Consider the following 18,836-nt stretch of genomic DNA (forward strand, 5'->3'; position numbering starts at 1 on the left):
TAGGCCTTTGTGTTTAATGATGTCATCATGCACTGCACAACAATGTTTCTTAGAAGTGCTGCAATCATTGTTCATTTCCTCTTACTGGAGAATGGGAAGCAGCAGCTTGCTATCTAAAACAGTTATAATGGCCAAGCACCGATTTGGCTAACAATGCCCTGTATAAGATGATCAGCAGCATAAAGCAGTGAAAACTGACAGGAATGGTTGCAAAAACAAATTGACTGTTTAACTTAGAAAAATAGAATGGTTGGAGATGGGCAGTACTGTAGCTTTGTAATCAGTCAGAGTGTGTAGTTCTAAGATCTCTGACAAATGATCTGTTCTTTTATGCCCATCTCTGTTCTTTGGTAATTTAACATAATCATATTATCCCGCTGTTATATCACATCAGGAGAAAGGTCCAAATTATAGTTAGAGTTTTTTTTTTTTTTTTTTTTTAAACAAACTTCTTTCTCCTTAATCCCTCCAGCACCCAAATCCATAACTCTGCCATAATGTTATAACAAAAAGGAAACATCTTCAATTGTTTCAATTCAACAGAAGATCATCATCGTGGCGGTCAGCCAAAATAGGGAACAAAAGCTCAGACAGAATAGTTTTATTCGCTTTTTTCATTTCTATTTCTTTAAGAGAGAGAATCCATTGTCAATGTTGTGGTTAAGGGAGCTGCTGGTGAATCATTCAAAAACTATTTGGTGAAGCTAAAGCAATAAGGGTCTAGCTATTCAGCTTTCATTATAACTTGGATTAACATGTTAAGTAGAGCATATTACCATGTGGTCTCCTGAGGTCTGCATATATGAATGTTTCCTTACCAAATACTCAAAACGGTAAAAACACTGCCGTGACAATGGTCTCCTTAAAAGGAATTATTTTGCCTCATATGCCCTTTAGAGGCATACAGACTACTTGAAATATTTTGTTGATTTCAGGCATTTCACTTTGATATTTTCATTGTCACCAAAACAAGTATGATGCTCAAAGATCAAAGAAAACATTACTTTGACAGCCAAACACAAGAGGTTGCAAACAGATTGATTGCTGTATTTTGTTAAACTGAACATATAAAAAGACATGCTCATTTAAAAATAACAACTTCAGGCAATTCATATTCATTCTACAGTATAAGGTATATCAAATACACCTGGAGGTGATCCCAGTGGTATATGAAAATTAGCAGAAGCCATTTAAGACAAGACTGTGACCCCAGGTTCCTGCAGATTTTATCCAATGCCTCCCCCACCCAAGGTTTACATTTTCAAACATTTAACACAGCCAGTGAACCGCTGCAGCTTAGGTTAAAGAAGATTTTCTGTCTTCTGTGTTCAAATGAATGCTTCCTTTTTTTCCAATGACCTCCACTCATCATAAACCTCATCAAGGCTCATTATGTGGAATTTCTCGATGTGCGTATGGGATGACAACACTCTACAGCCAAAATGATGATGTCATACTATTCTCACAAGGTTGTCAACTCTCATCTAGGCCTATTCTGGTAAACATAGGCTCCTACGAGGCTAGCTTGAAGCTGTGTTATGAGTATGTATTTAGACAGGAACTAATACAGGTACAAAGATAAACATCAGTGGTACCAGAGGTGGCTAGCCGAGAATGGGTAATGCCAGCAATAACAATAATCAGCCATTAACAAAGGCAGCTATTTCACTTCTTAAAATTCTCCTTCTTGCTTTTGAAACATTTTTGTCATAAATATATATATATATATATATATACCGTATTTATCGGCGTATAACACGCGCCGGCGTATAACACGCACCCAATATTTGGAGAGAAATTTCAGGAAAAAAGCTTAAATTTAACATAAACAGCTTTGAACTCAGAACATTTTTTTTTTTTTTAAAATCAAATGATATCTCACCAGTGCCCATGAATGCATCCTCATCAGCAGTGTCCAACAATGCAGCCCACCAGCAGTGTCCATATATCCAGCCTCAATATATGCAGCCCACCAGCAGTGTCAATGAATGCAGCCCACCAGCAGTGTCAATGAATGCAGCCCACCAGCAGTGTCAATGAATGCAGCCCACCAAGTGTCCATAAATGCAGCCCACCAAGTGTCCATTCATGCAGCCCACCAAGTGTCCATTCATGCAGCCCACCAAGTGTCCATTCAAAGTGTCCATTCATGCAGCCCACCAAGTGTCCATTCATGCAGCCCACCAAGTGTCCATTCATGCAGCCCACCAAGTGTCCATTCATGCAGCCCACCAAGTGTCCATTCATGCAGCCCACCAAGTGTCCATTCAAAGTGTCCATTCATGCAGCCCACCAAGTGTCCATTCATGCAGCCCACCAAGTGTCCATTCATGCAGCCCACCAAGTGTCCATTCATGCAGCCCACCAAGTGTCCATAAATGCAGCCCACCAAGTGTCCATACATGCAGCCTCGCAAGCGCAATGTCCAAATATGCAGCATCGCAAGCGCCATTGGAACTGACCTCATTTGTTTTAAAAAAGACTGGGAAGCAGCGCCGAGAGCAGAAGGGGCGGGCCGGGCTGAGAAGGAAAGACAAGCTGTCATAAGAGCAGAAGGGGGCGGGCTGAGCCGAGGAGAAGGGAGAACGAGCGAGCGCAGTCATCGGAAGTCCCGCCTCCTCTGCCGAGACATGTGACGTCTGTCATAGGCGGGACTTCCGATGACTGCGCTCGCTCGTTCTCTCTTCTCCTCGGCTCGGCACGCCCCCTTCTGCTCTTATGACAGCTCGTCCTTCCTTCTCCTCGGCCCGGCCCGCCCCTTCTGCTCTCGGCAATGCTTCCTGGCCATTATTTTTTTTAATATCGGCGTATAACACGCACTGCTGCTTTTTCCTCCATTTTTAGGAGGAAAAAGTGCGTGTTATACGCCGATAAATACGGTATATATATATATATATATATATATATATATATATATATACATACATACATATATATACACACATCAGCCTTTTTTAGCCATGGTGGGTGCCTTCAGGTTTCTTCAGGAATGCCTTGAAAAAATGCCTACAAATTGCACACAAACCTGTATACAAGACAGTGGGGGGATCAAGCCTGCCTTTTGTTTACACAAAGCCACAGGTTTTCATTGTGCATTATTACAACCTTCCAGCCACCAGAGCCTTAACAATCAGTAATATCATCGGTTGAAAAGGAGGGCGTCGAGTGCCTGCACATCAGCACTGGGGTCACATTCACTAAGTAAGGGAGAGAAACATTTCAATACTAGTCAGTACCAGTGTGCAGGTGTATTTGCGTTGGAAGATTAAATCATGTTGGGTGTCCTACATGTGTGGATCTTGGCGCTTTATGCTAAAACTATTAGTTTCATTTTTTGCATTTTGGAATGTGCATTTTGGAGGGGTGCCTTGACTGTTAAAAGGTTGAGAAACACTGATCTAGACAACACAATTAATACATTTTTGAACATAGACTATCATACAGGGAAAATCTGACAATATTATGACAACTTGTTTAATTCTTCTTCATATAGAAACCTATCCAAAAAGAGCCAAGCTTATTTCAGCATTACAGAATGCTACAAATGTCAAAGCAATAAAGTCACTGTGTCGAAATGTCATTTATTTTTCAAAATGAACAAGTAAAAAATGCCACATGCTTGCAGTAGTTTAGATGTCAAATGTAAATTCAGACACTTGCTTAGGTAAGGCTCTTTAAAAGAAACACCTGGGAGGCCAACAGCCAAGCAATGAAAATGAAGTGGAAGCTTTGCATAATGCATTCGTGTTGTATTTAAGCTTTATTTGGCTTTCTCAGGTTATCGAACTAATGCCATGCTAAGTATTCACATTAAGATATATCCATGTAAGCTGCAGAGACTCACCTCACTAACTGAATATCATAACGTCAGCCAACCTCATACATTTGCAAAAGAAGCCATGTATATTTATTAGAGCTTTCATTTCATCACTTGGAAAAAGGAAAAACATGCCAAATCTAAAGATGCTTCACAAGATAAAAAATAAGGAAACCTGATGCCTCGCATTTAGTTTAAATAATCAAATGTCACTGCTTGCTGATTAAACACCACATATTTTGTTTATTAAAAATCAGACATTACTAAGAATTTTAAATGACCCATTAAAAATCTATGCATTAAAAAGCACCAAAAAATTGACTTCTAACAAACTAGAAAAAGTAAATACATATGTTAAATCAATTATTCGAAAAGAGAAAAAAATCATCAAGTACTTGTTTATTAAAGTGAACCTGTTAACTTATTTAAACTTTTTATAATAAAGGAAATGCCATGACTTTTGTTAGCCAGAAATCTCTTTATGCCTCTCTGATTTAGCTTCACTTGTTACAGCAGACTGGCTTCCTTTACTTCTCTGGGGCACTCCCCTGTCCAATGAGAACACTTTCCAGGCCATTGCTGGACAAAGCAAGGCAGGCCATACACAGTGCAAAGAAATTTGCATGATTCCCCCATTAACACAGACAGTGCTGATATGGGAATCCCTCCTACCGAGCAATCGCATGTTCCCAGCAGGGGGGTGGGGAAGCTGTCCATGCCAGGAGAAGACAGTGATTTTCACTAGTGGCTACAGCAGCCGCTAGTGATAATCGCAAAAGAATCTGGCAGGCTGGTTGTACCCAACTTGATTTCTTCCTTCTATTTTTCTCTGGTGATTCAGCCAATAAGTCTGTTGTTTTCAACAGTAAAGCTCTTGCTGTTACAGGGATGAGACAGATCACTTGACACTGGCAGGAGTGCTTAAAAAAATCGACTTTTATTTAATTACGTAAAACCTTTATCTCAAAAGGCAGTATTAGCTGGAGTGTGGCTTCAATTTGTTAATGTAATTAAATCTGCTAGTACTTCTAACACTCCCTCCCCTCAGACTGATCCAAATCTGCCTCTGTGTTCCTTCATAAAGAGTGGTGTCTGTATAGTACAGGAGGTCTGTTACTGGCCAGATCACCAGGGGAAAAGAGGGGAAAAGCCTAAAAAGAAACCTTATGCAGCCATCACATCTAATGACTGGTAAGCTGCAATATAATATGTTTTTGGTTTTGGGTTTATTACCGCTTTAAAATCTAAAGCAAAATTTGAATATCATAGTGGTTGCTAAAGGCTTTTGTATGTTGTACATTTTACTATTCCCATTTCCCACCAAACAAAATACGCTATCACATTTCCCAGTGCAGCTAAAATATGTAATACTATGAAAATAAGAAAAGTAATTGTTTTAGTTGAAGCTTTATACATAAAATGTGTGCTGGGGAAATTCTGACATGCTTCATTTTGTATCAGGAATCTATCAAAATTAGACAAAAATGTGCAAGCAATAATGTTTGTTAATGGATGCCCTTGCAAAGAATCTAATGTGGGCAAAACCTCAGGAGTAGATCTTGCAGACACACACACTCACACATAAACAACCTCAACATCTTTTACATTTTAATTCTCAAAGGAAATATTGCCTGATTCTGTGTGATAAAATTAGAAGAAACAGGAGGGGGGGGGGGGGAGTATGACAATATGAAGAAGGAAGGATGGAAATCAACACAAATGTGTTCTATCCATTTATTAGAAAACTAAGAATGTTAGAGCTGAGGTGATTTCACACTGTATAGAAATGATACTTCTAACCAAATTTTCCTCATTGCGGGGTCATTATGTATACATAGTACAGAAATTAGATGCCCTTATCTGTTATTACAAAGTTGCTCCTGCTCACAGCATTATATGGCTACATTGCTATATAGAAAGGAATTTTGTTGAAAATGGAATTTCAAGTTGACCACAACATATTTGACTTGAATAAAATAACATACTAAAAGTATATTAATACATAATACATGGTCTATGTAGGGATACTTTTTCACTCGGCAGTATACAGATAAGTGTCAGTATATTACCCTGGCTTTGATACTACTTGAATGTGCTTTCAATGAATACAGTAAAACCTTGGATTGCAAGCACAATTCCTTCCGGAATCATGCTTGTAATCCAAAGCATCCATATATCAAAGCAAATTTCCCTATAAGAAATAATGGAAACTCAGCTGATTCCTTCCACAACCATTTATTCATAAGTCCTTCAGTTTATAGTCTATATAAAAGGATTATAGCATTGTGATTAGGAAGGTTGTGTAACCATAAATTGTCCATCCACAAATAGCAGCCTCTACAAGGGAATTAAAGCGGAGTTCCACCCTGGATTTTTTTTTTTTTTTTTTTAATACCCCCGGGACAGTCAGGGCTAGTGCATTCCACAATGGCTAGCCTCTGATCTGTCCCGGGTTGCACTTACCTGCAAGACGAAATACTTACCTTGCAAACGTCTTGTCCAGCGCTGCCATCTCAGATGTGGGCAGCTTGAAGCCAGCGCGTCCTCTTCGGCATCTTCTTCCGCCTTCTTTGGTCCCACGATGCTCTGCGCCGGCCCCGACGTCACTTCCGGGTCGCGCGCGTCACCCCTCCACAGCTTCTGGGCATGCCCAGAAGCTGTTTAGAAGGGGATGACGCGCGCGACCCGGAACTGACGTCGGGGCCGGTGCAGGCGCAATGATTCCTGGGAGCTATGACGTCCAGCTCCCAGGAATCATTGCAGAGCCAGGAAGTGACGACGGGCCGCGGCCGAGGAAGGAGGAAGAAGGAAGTAAGGTAAGTATATTTTCTTCGCTACGAGGTAAGTAAAAAAAAAAAAAATATGCGATTATCCATTTCTTTTTCAGGTGACCCGGAGCGAGAAGATGGAGGTAAGTATAAAAATAGGGTGGAACTCCACTTTAAAAGAAAAATCCAGCAGGAGCTAAAGAGTACAAAAGAGAAAAGAAGAACCTCTAAGTGTAGCAATATGATTACATTTAATGAAGGTTCAACATTTAGCAAATCACATGGTTGATGATTAAAAGAGGCACATCCAAGTATGCAGGTATCCGGGGTAAAGCTGTCCACAAAGACCATCTTCTGACCGCCGGCTCTCACCGTTGTCAGTCTGCAATCGTGATCGGGAAGACTACCCTGCAGTAGAGCAAACTAAAAACGAGGCGTGGATCGCAGCGTGGAAGGGATGACGTTGATGGCGGTGCGAAGGATGGTCTATGTGGACAGCTTTACTCCACATGCCTGCATACTTAGATGTGCCTGTTTTTAATCATCAACCATGTGAGTTGCTAAATGTTGTACCTTCATTAAATGTAACCATATTGCTACATTTAGAAGCACCTCTCTTCTCTTTATACTCAGTTGTGACATTACGCTACTTTTATGTCAAGACATCGTTTATCAAGTCAAAATGTATTTTAAAAAAAATGTCGCTTGTCTTGCAAAACACTCTTAGACCAAGTTAATATCAAACCAAGGTATTACTGCATTTGGATGTGGTGCCATGTACACAGTACCCACATACCAGCCCAATTGTTACATTGCTAAATACACATACATGGTTTACACACACTCCCCTTCACCTATAGATGGTATTTATGTGCAGTCAAGACACTTGCCAAAAATCAACAGGTTTACAATAAGGATTACTGACAATTGTTTGCTTACTAAGATCTGTAGATAGTGATGAAGAACTCTGTTGGGTGATTTACCAAGTGTAGAGAATATTCCCAAAGTACATTTTCACACTGTGTGTTGAATAAATTGAAGTTGTGTTTACTTTAATCATCCAAATCATAGTTAAGTCATAATCCATTTATTTTTATTTTTTTAACAATCAGACTGTTCCTTTATTGTAACAAAGACATGGTACAAGTCATGATGAATCACATCTCAGGTATAAGAAAAATTGTACAAATGGCTATAACAAATCCATTTCTCAGAAAATAAACAAGTAAATCAAATAGAAGTGCAAGTAAAATAACATTGACATGCCCAGCGCACCCAGTCCTACCTCTACCCAGGAGCCCATAGCCTAAAAAATGGAGGTGTGCCACACTCTGCAGGGCATGGGACCAAGCTCCCAGGCCAAGGAAGGAACATTATGTGAGGGGCGCGACAGCCACCGAGCGCTAAGCCGTCCATGGCTGCCAGAACCTATAAAACTTTTTTTGGGCAGTTCCTGTTGATGTATGTCAATCTACACATAGGAAGAGCTGCATTTATAGAACTTTCCCATGAGCCTATAGGGGAGGAGGGGGGGGCATTTCATTTTAGAATAATTTCCCTCTTAGCATAATAGAACAAATAATTAATCAGGTTTTTGGTGTACCTAGGCCTCTGCACATCATCCGAGATTCCCAACAGAGCAAGCTCCGGAGATAGCAAAAGTTAAAGTTAGAGGCGATAGTTGATGTGCTCCAGAACCTCAGTCCAATACTGGAGTATGATTGAACAGATCCAGAACATGTGAATGTATGTACCCTGCTCTTGTGATCGTTGAGGATATATTCTGCTCAGCCACTGGGGGGTATAGTAAACTCTGTGTAGAAATTTAACCTGTATCAATTTATCTTTCAAGGAAATCAGTAACCTAACACTGTCCTCAAGGCAATCCTCCCTATCCAAATCAGATAGTTCTGCCTTCCATGAATCCCATATTCTTTCCAAATTAGGAGAATCTGTTTTCATCAGATCTAGATAGAGAGCCGATAGGGGCTTGGCAAGTGACTCCTGGGTCAGTACCTCCTCTATGGGGTCTATAGACAATGTCAGTGGGTTTGGAAACTGAACATTTGCTGTGTGTCTCAGTTTTAAGCATCGAAAGTACATTCAACCTGGCAACTGAAATTTAGCCCTTAAAGCGGTTGTATCCCAAAAAGAAAAAAAAACCCTGCAGGACAATGGCATAATGTGCTAGTATGCATCGCATACTAGCACTTTATGAAATACTTACCATAGAACAAAGCCCCCATACTGTCGCCCGGACACCGATGAGGGAGCTGACATGTTCCCTTGGTGTCTCTTACGGGTTCGGCAGCTCTGGTGCTGTGAGTGGCCGGAGCCGCGATGACGTCACTCCCGCGCATGCGCGTGGGAGTTCACATTTTATGGCAAGGTGATGGCAAGGAGCTCTAAAGGTCCAGCAAGATACGCCGGACCTTCAGAACGCATACGCCACTGGTGTCAGCGGCTGCATGCAGGTTCAGGAGATATTATTTTACCTACAGGTTAGTCTTGTTATAGGCTTACCTGTAGGTAAAAATTAAAAAGCAGGTAATACTACCGCTTTAACTTGGGGAAAGACATCACAGTACTGGAGGGGAAAACATCTCGCAAAGTTTTAATACCAAATCGAGCCCATATCTGGGGATCCGGGATCGTGCAGAAGTGATGGAGATTAGAATTTCCCCATAATGGGCAGTAAGGGGAACGATTATCCGAACTCAGGAATCTACGGCTAGCTCCCTCCTATACCCGAAGTGTGGTCCCGATGGGATGTGGAAGGGCAGGATAGGACCGGGGTCCCCTATACACCAGGTTGGCAAGCTCCTGGAGTGAGCCCAATATTGCAGTCTCAAGGCATAACGCCGCGTTGGCTCAGGATGAGATGACCCACCACCTGACTGTGACCAAAACAGCAGCCCAGTAATAGGCTTGAAACATAATCCATTTTTAAACTACTCAGCACATAATTGGATATTAAAAGTGATCATATACATAAACTAAGTGAACATTCACGTTGCTACTGCATTATTAAATCAAGCACAAAGAACTGTTAGTCATATACAAGCTGCATTTTGTTAAGAGTTGGCAAAAATACATTTGCAAAAATAATTATTTGAGCTAACTCCACTCAGTTCAGTAGGGGATCCATGAGCAGATCCCCTGCTGACTCAGAGCTGAATGGGAGGGATGTCAGTGTTTTGACACTCGTTCCCATTCAGTGTGTCTCTGCATTTACACATGATGGCTCTATGGACAGTCAGGTTTAAAAGGACTTGTATCTGTTTATACCAGGCTGTCTTCAATGCATTACATTTAGGTCCATAAAAAAAAAAAAAAGAAAGGACGCAGTCCTTTTCGTTTTTTTTTTTTTTCCAGACCCTAATAGACTTGGGGGTAGGCGGGTATAAACTAGGGATAGACCAATATGGGTTTTTCAGGGCCGATACCGATATTTTGGTCACAACGTATCGGTATCGGCCGATATGGGCCGATATATTGTACATTTAAAGTTTTGAAAAATAAAGACAATTTTTGACACAAATCTGGTACTGAACATGTTAATTTTTGTTTAATGCTTAATGGCTGGCTTGCTGGCACCCTGTGGTGGGTGGCTGGCTGGCTGTCTGTCTGGCACCCTGTGGTGGGTGGCTGGCTTGCTGGCACCCTGTGGTGGGTGGCTGGCTGGCACCCTGTGGTGGGTGGCTGGCTGGCACCCTGTGGCTGGCAGGTACAAGGCCTGTGGGTGGCTGGCTAGCTGGTCGGGGGCCTGTGGGTGGCTGGCTGGCTCGCTGGTACAGTGCCTGTGGCTGGCTGGTTCAGGGCCTGTGGATGTGGGTGGCTGGCTGGCACCGGGCTGCTGTGGGTGGGTGTATAGCTAGTCCCGACTCCAGACAAGGCTGTCCAAGGCGAGGGAGGTGGCCTAAGAAGGCAGAATGACGTCACAAAAATATCAGCAATATTGGCCAGTTCCGGGACCAATACTGATACATCGGGGAAAGTGCATATAGGCCCCCGATATATCGGCCTTGCTGATAATCGGTCTATCCCTACTATAAACAGACACAAAACCGTTTAGATCCGTTTTTTTTTTTATCTAAAATAAATGTGTCCCGAACCAGTAAACCAATGCAAAACACAACCCATTAAAGGGTAACTGCACTTTTGTGGGGGAAAAAATAGCAAGTAAAGAAAAAACAATATAGTGTATACAATTGCCACACAAATCATATTGTACTTGAATGTTATTAAAATGACCTTTCCTTTTTAATCTGCAGCTGTTGTAATTTTCTGAAATTACAATACAATATGGCTACCTGGAGCTGTTCTGTACAAAGAATGTGTACTGACCACACCCCAGAAACATAATTTCCTACTTGTGTGATTGGCTCACCAATTTCCCCAGTCTGCCTAAGATACAAGTCAGATTTCTGGCATCACATGCAATAAAAATATCATTTTTGGTGAGATACTCTCAATAGGAACACATTTAAAGGGATGCGGGCCCAGCAGATTTCCTCATTAGATCTCTGCAGCTGCCACAGCTGATAGATAATTATAAAACCACTCCCATTAGACCCACTCAGCAAGAGGCACAAAGAACAAATAATGATTTCTTCAGAATAACAAAAAGTAGGAATCTGCAACAAAGTTTGTAATGTACATAGATCACCCAGAGGGGAATGTTTTTTTCTCAACAAAAGTGGAGTTGTGCTTAAACTGCAAAAGCAAGAGAAACCAATAAAGATCCATATTGTAATGCTCTAACAGAAATCAGGTGAATGATAAATTGAAATGGATTACTGAACATTGTACTTGTGTTGCTCCTTGCATTGTTCAATGTGAATGTGGGACTTACAGTATGGTACAAAAAGCACAACACTGAATAAATTAAACAGCAGACAGTCAGGTATATTATCTTTTCATCAGTTAATAGCTGAAGTAGGAAGAGAAAGGTGACACGATCTGTTGATTCAGCAAGATATTTAATGAGACATGATGTTTTACTGTTGTCTGGAAAAATGAAAGAACCAGAGGTCTTTTATTAGGAAAGTTACAGGCACAATAACTGTACATATGGTGAACCTGTCTAACAAAGTCCTAGCATTCACAACGTGAGCTTTCAAATATTTGTCATGTTACTGTCTGCTTTGCTATAATTCAGTAAGAATACACAGCTAGCAGGAACTGTGCTCCCACAGTCAATGTTGCTGACCTCATCTTTGGATGGACAGCTCCAGAATCCTTATTTTAATCATATTGACAGCTCACACTGGGAGTAATTACAACAATCAAACTCAATTTCAGACCTCCTGTTTCACATACAATGCAATTTCTCATACTGAAAATGAACTGCAGACGATATATCACCATTCAGAAAATGCAGATCAAGATTTATGACTGCTCACAAGATCCAAAATTACAAATATACAGATGATGACATTGCTGCAAGAAATAAGGCAGAGAACATTCTGGCATACCTTTTTAGGGAATATATGAACACACAGCAAGTATGTGTTGTATGAACTATTCTAACAAAAATAAAATGTAAAAAAGAAAAAAGCATTTTCAGCATACCAGTTAGTAATAGACTGGTGCTTGGAAGAAAATTAAGTGATGCAAAGAAGTAAACACAAACCTATATAACAAAAGCTTCTAAGCTTCTAATTTCTTAGCACCCATTAGCCAAAGATTAAAAACAGCTAAGTGATGCAGAATTTTGACATGATTGGATTGAAACTATTTGGTAATATGTAAGCATTATAAAACTATAAAAGGAAGTATAATTTTTAAAGGTAAAAGTAATACAGGCGGTCCCCGGGATCACAAACATCTGACTTACAAACGACCCCTATTTACAAACGGAGAGAGACAACAGGAAGTGAGAGGAAATCTCCCCCTAGGAAGGGAAATTCACTCCTGTAAGAGATCTCATGGGAAAAAAGTGTCTCCACTGAAGCTTTATCACCAATCCATGCTTCCTCAACAATCAAAAATATTCAAAATCCAATTTTCATAGGGACAGAAAGTGAGGCGAAATCTTCTGAACCGGGGTACAGACAGCAAAACAAATGTTACAGAGGTGGTAACCCTTCCCTATGCTATCCAAAAAATTAAAAAAAAAAAAAATTTTTGGCTGGAGCTACACTTAAAAAATGTACCTGTTTCGACTTACAAACAAATTTGACTTAAGAACAAACCCACAGTCCCTATATTGTTTGTAACTCGGGGACCGCCTGTATACTGTAAGCTAAAAACCATGCAAAATATATTGGACACCATAGTTTTGTTGGGGGTTTCCTCTTCACTTTTGAAAATGAAAAAAGGTAATGGTAGCTCCCAATGTCACCAATTCAGAAGGTGGAGGGAGTGAAACCCCTCCCTTTCCCCCTTAGACAAAACTTTTTGCATCATATATTTATGTCAGCTGAAATAAAATAGAAAGACCAGGCCATTTTTTGCAATTCGGCACTGCGTTAATTTAGCGGACAATTCCGCAGTCGTGCAACGCTGTATCTAAATAAAATTGATGTCCTTTTTTTCCCACAAATAGAGCTTTCTTGTGGTGGTATTTGATCACTTCTGCGATTTTTATAAACAAAAATAGAGCAACAATTTTGAAAAAAAAAAAAAACAATAATTTTCACATTCTACTATAGAACATTCCCAAAAAAAAAATGTAAAAATCTAAATTTTTTAACATTTTAGGCCAATTTGTTTTCTGCTACATATTCTTGGTAAAAAAAAATTGCAATATATTGGTTTGCACAAAGGTTATTGCGTCTAGTAACTACGGGAAAGATTTATGTCATTTTTATTGTTTTTTTTTTTTTTACTAGTAATGGTGGCGATCTGCGATTTTTTTCGGGACTGCGACATTGCGGTGGACAGATCGGACCCCTAACTGACATTTTTGACACTTTTGGGAGGGGGACCAGTGACATTACTACAGTAATCAGTGCTAAAAAATATGCACTGTTACTGTAATAATGCCATAAGCAGGGAAGGAGTTAACCCAGAGGCGATCAAAGGGTTAAATGTGTACCTAGGGGGGGTTTCTAACTCTATGGGGGCGGGGCTTGTGAAATGATCACAGAGACCTGTGATCCTATATAGAAGGATCACAGGAGCTCTGTGATCAATCCAGAGAGAAGAATGGTCAGCTGTGTTTACAACAACCGTTCTTCTCTCTCAGCGGGGAGAGATTGCGGGTGGCAGGCAGCAATCGGAGCCGTCTGCCCCATGCAGCGGGCAATCCGAAAGCGGTTAATAAAATATAAGCAAGATGCGTTATTTTTCTTTTACATTAATGCTTTTTAAAAGCTTCATTTAAGATTGAGGAGTCTGACTGCATTGGAGGCTTTAATGATAGTGTCAGTGGTATTTTGCAGTCTCTAATAGTGTCTTTCAACATACTAAAGTGAGTTGGTGGCCTCTAATATTCTCTGGAAGTATGAAGGCAATTTCTAGTTATATCTTTCAATGATCTCTAAAAGCTTAATGTCAGAAGTCACTATAATTCTTTTGAAATGTGTAAGTGGACTCCGGCAGTCTCTTGCAACATACTGCTGGTCTCTTATAGTCTCTGGTGCCGTGGCGACAATCTCTTGCAATTGGCATGGTAAAGTTGACAGCTTCACATTTTACCATGGCTATATGTACGTGGCCTTAACCATTAAACCATGGTTTATTAGCCATGTATGCTTTTTAGTGAAAAGAGTAATTTTTTTACCATATAAGCTGTTCTATAATAATAAAAGTAATCTGCTGCTTAGCATTGGGAGCCTGAAATTCTTATCTCTAATAACCCACATCTTATTTATCCACATCAACATTTTTCCCATTCCAACAACTGGCTAGACATACATTTTGGCCCCAAGTTTTTGAAAATGCTTTAGGCCACTTGTTCTGTTTATTGACAGTGGTATTTCTTTATATGTTCCTTCTCTCCCACTGACACCTCCTCTCAGAGGCCTAATGGCTATTAATAATGTCAGTGCAGGAATCCAGAACAACCCACGAGGATAGCGTGTACTAAAATGGACCAGGAATCTCTTCAGAAGGCAACAATTGTAGATACCGGTAGTTTCATTCTTAGTGACTTTAGTTTTATTAATTCATTCTCCAGCCTTTAATCCAACTTGTTTGCCATGCCCTCTTTTTAATTTCACTGTACACTGTGGACCTTAACATTTGCCTAGCTTTTACTAAAACAATGTTCAGAACACACTTCCATGAATTGTCTGCACAAAATGAACTATATCCTTCAAAGCCAAGTTTCACTTAACTTAATGATCGATGGATGCATATAAAGTTGTTATTCTTTCCTGCAGGTCACTGGAAAGATTTCTCTTGAAATGCATGCCTACCAAATAAGGCATTTATAATTATTATTTTTTTCTGAAAGAACTTATCTAATGATCCTTAATGGTAAACTCTGGAACATTCGCTGTCCTACAAACAATTTACAAAAAGGTGTTTTACACTTTATAAAACTTCTACTCTATCATAAATCTCTGAATTAATTTACTGTTGTACATTATATAACTGCTGACACAATTGTATTAAAGTGGTATTAAACCCAAAAGCAAACATTTTATTTATTGCAGCTTACCAATTCTTAGATGTGACAGCTGCTTTTTTTTTTGGGCTTTTTTTTTTTACCTGGTGTTCCAGCCAGTAAGCCTGTTTTTTTTTTTTTTTTTTCAAAATAATATTGTATTGCTTTCCTTATGTGAAATCCCTGGTATTTCTACCAGTCCCTCTGCTTTCCTATTACAAACTGACCACACTAAGCAGGAGAGCACACTGTTGTCAGTTCTTTAGCTATGCTTGGAACTCAGTATGCTCTCCTCCAATGATCAGACTTGTCCTGACATGCCCACCACTGCACAGATATTTACTGGGAAGCTTAGTGTGCTGCTGCTTCTCCTCCTCTCCATAGCTTCTATGCAGCAGAGAACAAAGGGAATGTGAACACTTATAAAAAAGGGAAAATCATATTTATAATGTATTTTTATATCTATACAAAATGTTTTGCCTATGATTTCTATTTTAAACTGAATGGGTTGTTTTACAAGGTGATCATTTACAATCACTAGTGTTGGCTGGCTTTTGGCTTCAATTTGTTAGAGTATCTAAATCTGCTTGTGTGTCCAACACCCACCTCCCCAAACACTTACAATGCTGCTGTCCAAAGGTGCCCCTGTGCTCCTTCATCCAGAATGGGGGCACTCTAATGCAGGAGGTTTGTAACTGGCTAGATCACCAGGTGAATACAGAGGGGAAAAAGCATAAAGAAAAAAGAAAACTGATGCAGTCACCACATCTAATGATTGGTAAGCTGCAATATATTACATTGTTGGTTTTGGGTTTAATACTGCTTTAAAGGATAAGTGCATTCTCACCCTATTTGGTATATGTTGACCCACCCCTACAGCCTACACAAAAATATCAAAAGTAAGATGAGCTTGCCATGCTAGGAGCCCAATTTAGCTTTTAGACTACTTGTCAAAAGTAAAAAACCAATATGGAAGACATTTCTCATTTCATTTATTTTTTATTTTAGTTTTTGGCATGGCTTTACTAAACACTAAGGGCTTGTTCAGACATGTGGCCAGGGGTGGTAAAAGCAGGTAACTAAACCCCTGGCCAGGAGTGGTAAAAGCAGGTAACTAAACCCCGACCACCTCCTTGAACAAGAACATACAGCTACTCAGGGCTGCACATATGCTGTGGCAAAAATGTAACCTGATAAAGTTAATGGGGCCAGTGGTTTGGCCATTTTAGCGTTACGACAGGCAGTGAGAAGGCACATATCACCTCCCAGCCACCTGTTAACCACCACAACTGATTTTTGATAGGGTCGGCAAGGGCTGTCATACATGTAAATGTTAAGAAAAAGCGCATAGCGCCAAAAGTAACTGAACAACAAAGAAATGTGAATACTGTGTTATAAATGGACAACACATTGAAATAATGTCCACAAAAGTGCTAAAGTGAAAAAAATTAATTACAAGTTGAATCTTGAATCAACAGTAAAAAATATAAATTTATATGCACAGTCCCATGATAGGATCAGCAATATAAACTTTTTGGTGAAAGCACAAAGTTCAGTGCAAAGATGTGCACAAAAAATTGGTGGTAACTTGAAAAGTGAAGAAGTGATCCAGTATAGTGCTCCAGAATCATCCACCACACCCCTGTGAAATGGACACTCACCAGAAAACTGTTACAGCAGCAAACACTCACTCGGTGTAGATCCACCATCTGTTGTGGGGAAGGCTGTTCAGCAAATCGCACAATCTAGATGAAACTGTGATAAATAAAGCTCACTGGGAGCCAGGTGAAGTCTCCATAGTGTAGTATTTATTGGATTTGTATGTTAAAAGGCAAAATAAAATAAATCATAAAACCATATGACAATGGGTGCCATTATAGACTCGGTATCAGACAGTGGCCTGACGTCATCACTAGTGTCTCCTCCCCAATGTGAATGTGCCCTTAGTGTAAAATGTCAAGGCATATTCACTATACCAGTGCATACAGCAAAATAACGCTTAAAATGCATTAACCCACATCAATGAAATTTCAGATTACTGTGGTCAGATCATTAAACCATGAATTCCTTTAGATAAAACACTTTGCTGTTGTCCTTTATAACTGTGTTTACCAGTATAAATTTCTATCATGTTAAATTTTACAGGAGAAACTACACATTTATTGTTCAGTGAATGTTTTAGAAAATTATTTCATACTTTCTTTATTGATACCTTGTTGCTGTAGCGTCTTTCAAAATGAGTTAGACCAATAAATGCCACTCTGATCCTGAGAAATCATCTGTAGATAACTAACATTTCTGTCTATATTTCCTGGGTCCACCACAGCTCTCACGGATTTCTCCTGAAGACCTTCATGTCACTACTTTATCCTGTAATGCTTGGAGGTCAGAGAGAGTTGTCACTGAAAGCTACAGGTTAACAATTATATGAACACTCCTGAAAAGTCTAGTTTTTCTGCAGAGTTCAGCAGAAAAACAGCGACATTCGACAGAGTGGGCAACAACTAAAGTATCTTCAGATATTAGCAAAATCTGCTCCCCAGAACGTCACTTCATCAGCTCCATTGACAGATGGCCTAATCTGCTTCTGTAATCCTAATGGCTGGGTTTTGGATCATGGTTCTCCAAACTTTATGGGCCCAAAGATGGGAACTTAGGATTTTACTGTTGGGGAACCCATGTTTACAAAATGAGCGCAAGGGTGAAAAAGAGCAGGCATTCATTTATAATTTGAATGAGAAACAAAAAGGTTCACTTGCTTACTGCTAATTATTATTCTAGGAAGAAAGAAGACACTACACAAACCCTTTTCCTACTACAAACACTGCTGAGCTTCAAACCAGAGGATTCTAAGACCTTGTAACACACCCAATTCAGTCGGGTACTGCTGCTTTCAGCATACAGTATGCTGGAAATTCAAATGAAAATGGTCCATGCTGCTTAGCTATTTGTCTAATTCAGGTCAGCTGTAAGGAAACCATTCAAATGCAGACACATTTTCTAAAAATACAATGAAAACACAAACAGTACAGTGATAATAAGAATTGCTGACCAATAGGCAGCACAGCAAATGAAAACTTAAAAAAATATCATTTTTCTGTTGCGATATGACTACTTTGCATGCACACAGAACATGTAAATAGATTTTTACATAACAGTAAACTGCACTAATTTAATGTCTGCTGGTGCTGCAGTCTGTGCATCCTTACATACAATGAAAATATTAAGGTTCTAGTTTATTAAAGGCACGCCAACAACAAGGATAAATGCCATTTACACTTTCTCTATAGTAAAATCATATTTGCATTCTAGTGCCTCCAGGCAAATGCAGTCACGATTTTCAGTCTTTGGGTAATTTCCCAGATGGTGCTTATATATAGATAGTAGGGATGCTTTATAACCAAACAAATATGTTAACACAAATCAAAACTAGTTTACTAATAATAATTTACAGCATAAAGGTTTTTCAAAAAATATATATTTTGGAAACAGTAGTTGGATGTAGAAAAAAAATAAATAAAAGCTATTACCAATCTGCGTTAAAGTTTATTGCCAGTATTCAATGGTAATTTACCAATAATTTATAATAAATAGACTGCGCCCGTTATTATATGCTTGCATGTAACAATTTACTTTAAAAAAAACAGCTTTTACTTATGGCACCCTATTAGAATATGGCAGTACACTGCATTGA

The 18,836-nt window shown here is 39.6% G+C and overlaps 1 protein-coding gene across 10 annotated transcripts in view; it reads right to left on the reverse strand.

The window, feature by feature from the left end:
* Window positions 1–18,836, reverse strand: part of EPHA7 (EPH receptor A7) — a 275,589-nt gene that overhangs the window by 175,435 nt on the left and 81,318 nt on the right. The window lies entirely within an intron of this gene.

Source organism: Pelophylax lessonae (assembly GCF_965119305.1).
Source record: "Pelophylax lessonae genome assembly, chromosome: 3".
Lineage (NCBI taxonomy): Eukaryota > Metazoa > Chordata > Amphibia > Anura > Ranidae > Pelophylax > Pelophylax lessonae.